Raw genomic sequence first — 6,000 nt, 5'->3', positions numbered from 1 at the left:
TATAAATATTCCTGTCATCAAAGCTATGCCACGCGTGTAAATATATGTATAAAAAGTATTTATTATCCAGCTAAAGAAAAAAAATAAGGCACCACCTACAAAAAAACTAACAGAAGCTAATGGAAACCGACGCTGACAACGTACACGTGCGCGGTGAACATTAGAACGGTAATGATAAGAAGCGGTATTAAAAAGCGAAACTTAGGTCCTGTTGATGCTGACAGAAAGCTATTCGCGTTAACTGAGCAGCTCTGGAAAAATACAAATATGTAAACGGAGAAGGCTCGATTGTCCTTTAAAACTTAAGAAGCAAAAACTCGTTTTATGTCTTCAGCCCCTTAAAACAAATATTCGGTGTTTTTCTCTTGATGCACAAAATATCTTTTTTATTAATGTGAAGAATTAAATCAAATACAAATATGTATATGATAAACATGAAAATGAAACTGGATGTCATTTTTCAGTTCATCCTAATTGTAGATTTTTTTTAGAACGTTTTACAGCGTTTTCAAGATAGATTGAGAGAAAAAGCTCTGGAATTGAATTTATTGTATTACGAAAACGATGACTTTCGGAAAATAGTTATAGAAGGTAACCTCTGTTAACATGTCGTTATCGCTCGAGTCCAGCCTTCCATCCCTTTAAGTCATTCTCTCAGTCACTTCTGTAATTTATTAGAATCGAAATATCTACTTTACTTTTTGTCACGAGGAAAGCCAAAGCAAGTGTTAGGAGAACTGCTCTCATCCTTTTAAAAAAACTTTTTTTAGGTAATTATTTCTAGGCTTATAGAAGCGCACTTATCTTCTTGGAACAATTGTAACGACTTTCTATGAAAAGCGAAGCCTTCTTCTCTACGTAATTTAGTAAGGCCTTTCTCGTATGGGCCTTTCCTTCGGTAACAACAAATCTCAAAGCAACAGTTAAGTCAGTTTCGTTCCGCATAAATTACGTCGATTATATCGACTACTATAAATACGGATACAAAGGACTAATATAAGGGTGTATATACTATATATAGAGAGATTTTTAAAGTTCAAGTTTGCCAGTCGGTTCATAGATAAAACTTCGTTACAAATAATGGCGTAAAATTTAGCATTAAAAGATTTATACTCATCGTCTGTTTCATTGTATCTTAGAGACGCGCACAGTAGATGGTAAAACCCGTAAATTGTGTACAATAATATGCGGATTGTTTTGTCGCTTACATTTCTACCGATTACTGGGAAAGTGAAGAAATTCGATAGGTTAACTTTTTTTTTTTTAACTGAGATAAGCTTCGGTATCTGGAAGGTATAGCAATGTGCATTTTTTTTTTGCTAGACGTTGGAGCTTTTGATTTACTTGGAGGTCACAAGCCGATGCGTATAGGCCATACTTTGGCTTGGCCCCGTCAAATGTCAATGTACGTAAAGAATTATTTATGCAAAATGATCGTAGACTCAGCGTTCCTCAAATGATTGGTGACTATGTTAAGTATTCTTTATCTTTTAAGTCAATGTCTTCTAGTAAATGATAATCATAAAAAACTGATTGAGCGAAGAACATAACTTAGCTTGTAATAAATCTTACGCTATTATAATAATAGTAATAATTCACCGCTGCAATGAAACAATGTGGACAACGCTTTTATTTAATCCTATATAACACCAAGCAGATTTCTAATTTAGGTGCCACTACGCATTGAAACGCAGTATTTGAAATCCACAGGATCATCGACCAAATTTCGCAGTACTTCTTATTCCTCGTAATACTTTATAATGGTTACGACGCTCAGTCGTACGAAATTTCTAATCCTAAAAACTAAAAAGCGTCTGCTCTTTGACCAAAACTAAGGACATTACGGTATCAATACACAAAACTTCTGCATAATTATTGTTAAACATTGACTCCTATACCAAGATCTACGCATATAATTGTATATCAAAAAAAGGGGAATGAATAAGCAGCATGCTATATTTATTGCGATTGTATATGAAGCCTCATACCAACGGCCGGTCTATTTACTACATACATAAAACATAGCATTAAACCCTTATGACATCAAGCATCACAACGCAATTGTTTAGGGCATTTAATTGGTGGCGCGTAATCTTTTAGTTTGTCAAATATATCAAAATATAATCGTTCCTATGATCATGACAGACCTTAGCTACGTTAGTAGCGGAGTCAAAAACCGTGTATCGAGAACTTTCAAATGATTACTGAAAACAAACCTGAACGCTGAAAGCGTTGCTTCAAATATTATAGACGCATAATAATGATCCCAAAGGGATAGCGTGCGTATACATTGATGACAGGAATCATAATGGGGCCTTTCAGATTTATCGTTAAAATTCAATTTGTCGTTTTAGGCACCAAAAATTGCTAAAAAGTAAGCAAATGCCACTACCTGCCTCATTCAAACAAGACTAAAGAAACTCATTTCGTAAAACCATGATTTACGTGCAGATCTTTAAAAGCCGATTAGAATCTTGGTCCCATAGTTACAGTTTGGTTTTACAGGCCGAAACTAACCCTATTACTTTTAGGCTCGCTTAACGCCAAATCAGGCAGCGCTCCTGGCGATGCGCCTCGGCGGACGAGTATTTCACGAGCACATGAGGTGTGATTTGCACATGTGTGCTTTCACCCGAAATAGCCATATTGTGAACTCGCAGTTAAGACGTCTGAAGGTCCAAATATGTTTCATTCGCCAAAATTACAAACCTCGTAGCGGCAGCGTACGATGTCCCGCTTGGCCATTGGCAGTAGAAGAAAGGACCCCATACACCAACCGTAACCAGAACTTCGCACCCTATCGACCCGAACAGTTCTGCAAAGTAAGCCTTGATGTCATGCGGGATGCTGAAAAAAATGATTGTCTAACAATATCATTCACCCACGATCAAACAACGTGTCAGGCGTAATTTCGAAAGGCCTTATATTTATTTAGAAACTCCGCACTGTCGTCTGCTGTCGGCGTAGGACGGCTTTCCAAAATATCATCGGTCATCAAAATGGCTGTTGTAAAGTATCTCTAGAAGTAATAGATAATTAGTAATTTTATTGAGTACGAATGAAAATATTCAAATATTTCCTGACAGCAGAAACTGTCGTTAGCCAGAATAATATACTATCGCCTTAGTTGGTAAAATCCGTTAATATTCTACTAAGATAGATAGCTAAAGCGCAACTGTATCTATCGTAATTCGACTTGACTGTTTTCAATGAATGAGTAAACAGGCTGTCATCTAGTATACCAAGCTTGAGCCAACATTAACAAACGTTATCTACAAAGGGTAAAATTGAGATTTTTAATCTAATAAATGTGTTGAGGTCTACGCCAAGTATATGCGTTAAGCATTGCCACAGACGGTCAACTGTATTTACTCAGTAGGAAAACGCAATTATAAGTCTAATTGAATTAATTTGAACCGACAACCGGTACACTACCTATAGCAAGATCTACTTAAAAAAAAATGAATCATTTTACTTGAAAGGCAAATTCGGTCGACAGCTCTCATGTCGATAGGGCTGCCGAAGTAAACGTAGTCAATGCCTTCATCTTCATTAATAAAGCATCCCAATGTAAGGCCGAGTGGGAAAAATCATCCCTTCTTTACAGCCCAGCCGGAGAAGTGAGTCAATTTGCAGTTCAATGAATACGGTTACAGTATCGCTGTTAATGGGGCCACTTTATGAGCGTATCGGTACGTCAAATTGAGTCAGCATAGCGACAATGCAAAGATGCTCTTACAGCAAAAGATCAACCGCCAAATAAATAGCAGTAGTAGTACTACTGAACGGCATTGACGTATCTAATCGATACTAAATGTTTTGAGGCACTCCTGGCCCCGGTACTCTAGCGATTCGAATACTTAGTGTGCAACTATCCTTCTCAGATCTCGCGTTAGCAGGCTGCAGTCCTACCATTCTGCGATCTGGTCTGATGCTTGGTTAATAGCGTCACAAAAGCTTCTGACGGAAATAGGTTTTGAGCTATTAATAAGCCAAACGTCCCTAAACAAGCTAGGAATACCATCTTGTAGAGCCCTCCCTATCCACTGCAAACTAGAGAAAAAAAAAAAAGTGCTGTGTCGGAACACTTGTGGAACATTCTAGCCGTCTTCGAAGCATCGATCGGTGGGCATAAAGGTTGGGTCTTTCGGCGTTCAAAATTTCCCAACATAGACATAACGCTTCTACATTGCTTAGTTTCTTACTTTTTTTTTGTTTTTTTTTTTAGCAGCCTAGTATATACGTAGTACTTGTAAATGTTAAGATGTGTTTCCCCGTGTCATAGCCGAATAATCGTAACGGGTGACAAGTTGTGATAACGTAGTGGAAGAGGACGACAATTAACCCAAAAGAATCCGACAGTTATTTAAGAGTTACAGGGTGACTAAATACAATATCGGAATATCAGTCAGAGAAAAATAATGTTGCGCATAGAGCAATGTACATATTGAAGACAGTACGATACAATTACGAGCACCTAAGCTGACATACAGGGAAGACTCAAATACAGGGTAGAAGACAAGATGAATCGGAGCACTAAAAAAGTACGAATAACTGTAGCAAGCTAACGGGTATTATGTAATTAAGTAATACAACAATCGGACAGGCCTGAGTGAATTTCAAATTTAAATCTAGGCTTTAAATAAGATCAGGAAAATACCAGGACGGTGGTAGACAATGCTTCTGGTGTATACTTAGCGTGGATTACGTATACGCACGAAAAATGGATGGGTATGTTAAAAACGTAAATTTTTCTCAATTTTAGTTGCAATTTTTATCTATTACGAGGGATTTCTCATAGATGAAAGCGGGCGGACGCGGTACATGTATAGCGTTGTTGCCTATCAGGTAGCGGCTGTCACCACTCGGCCTTAGTATTGAAAACAATGTTAATAGTAACCGTCAGCTCTTCAGCGGCTAATAATTTATACGTGTATATCTATGTTAACATTTACACTTGCATCAGCCCAACAGATTTTGTCTATAGGTTTGACAACAACGAAAAACAAAGTATTAATTTTAACTTTTGCATATATTCTAATGTAAAAATGGGCGAAAAAATGATCTTTGAGGTATTGCCTAAGAGTTTGTGAAACATCCAACTTACGAGAGTTGTTTTAAATTGTTCGGCCTGTACACAACAGGCGTTAAATAAGTTTTTTACTATTGTTATTTATCGAATTCGACTGTTTGTCAATAAACGGAGCTAGCATTTCTTAAATATCATGCTCTTACGCTTACGAACTTGGCCTCTCGAGAAGCCCAATGCTTTGGAGTGTCTTAAAAACCAAGTATTGATTTTCACTTTGATAGAGCCGATGAATTTCGGGCTGGGCACAGGCCAGCGCCAACATAGAAACGGCATAATTATATTGCTGTCAAGGGATGATTGCAAGAAATGAGATAACTTAGGTTCTGGGTTAAATTTGTCTATCTGCATAGCATTCGTTAAGAAAACTAACATGGTGGTGGTCAGCATCCGATGTATGTATTCGGTATCACAAACAAGATGAATAGAGGCATCAGCGTGGCTGTCCATGGGGGAAATTGCTTTTTGTCGCCATACAAATTGGATAACGACGCCCGTTCAATACAGATTATATATAGTAATAATATTAACAAAACAATACTACCTTTTACGAATGTACCCAGTAGAGGATCAGTTAGCTGCACTACGTTACATTAAGTTTCTTTTGTAATATTGTTATTGGACAACAATGTTTTCTTTTTTATAAGAATCTGTAAATAGCTGTTTTTCATCTGAAAGGACCGGAACGGTGAATTTCTTCTCGGCAGAGCCCTATCTGTCAAAGTTCCTAGTCGGTCCTTCTATTTTGCCGTTGCTGTGTCCTTATTCTGACGTTTTTCTTGTTTTACTGCCAAATTAGCGGCGTACGTCTGAACTCAATTATGCAGCCGGCTTTGTTTTTGCAGAATGATAACACCGGTTCGTTCTGGATATATCATCATTAGCTTGATGCGTGTTACTTCACACTTAAT

The 6,000-nt window shown here is 37.5% G+C and overlaps 1 long non-coding RNA gene across 2 annotated transcripts in view; it reads right to left on the bottom strand.

Annotated features, from left to right (window-relative positions):
- Positions 1 to 6,000, bottom strand: part of LOC111253305 (uncharacterized) — a 40,313-nt gene that overhangs the window by 9,520 nt on the left and 24,793 nt on the right. The window contains exon 3 of one of the 2 annotated variants that reach the window (XR_015330416.1): positions 2,710 to 2,815. This is a non-coding gene — a long non-coding RNA (uncharacterized LOC111253305). Of the gene's footprint in view, positions 1 to 2,709; positions 3,229 to 6,000 lie in introns of those variants that run through there. The other variant, XR_015330417.1, reaches the window with a different exon arrangement.

The sequence above is a fragment of the Varroa destructor genome, unplaced genomic scaffold (assembly GCF_002443255.2).
Source record: "Varroa destructor unplaced genomic scaffold, Vdes_3.0 BEIS01000006.1, whole genome shotgun sequence".
Lineage (NCBI taxonomy): Eukaryota > Metazoa > Arthropoda > Arachnida > Mesostigmata > Varroidae > Varroa > Varroa destructor.
The sequence above is the reverse complement of the archived record's forward strand: the minus strand, read 5'-3'. Positions and strand labels throughout refer to the sequence as shown.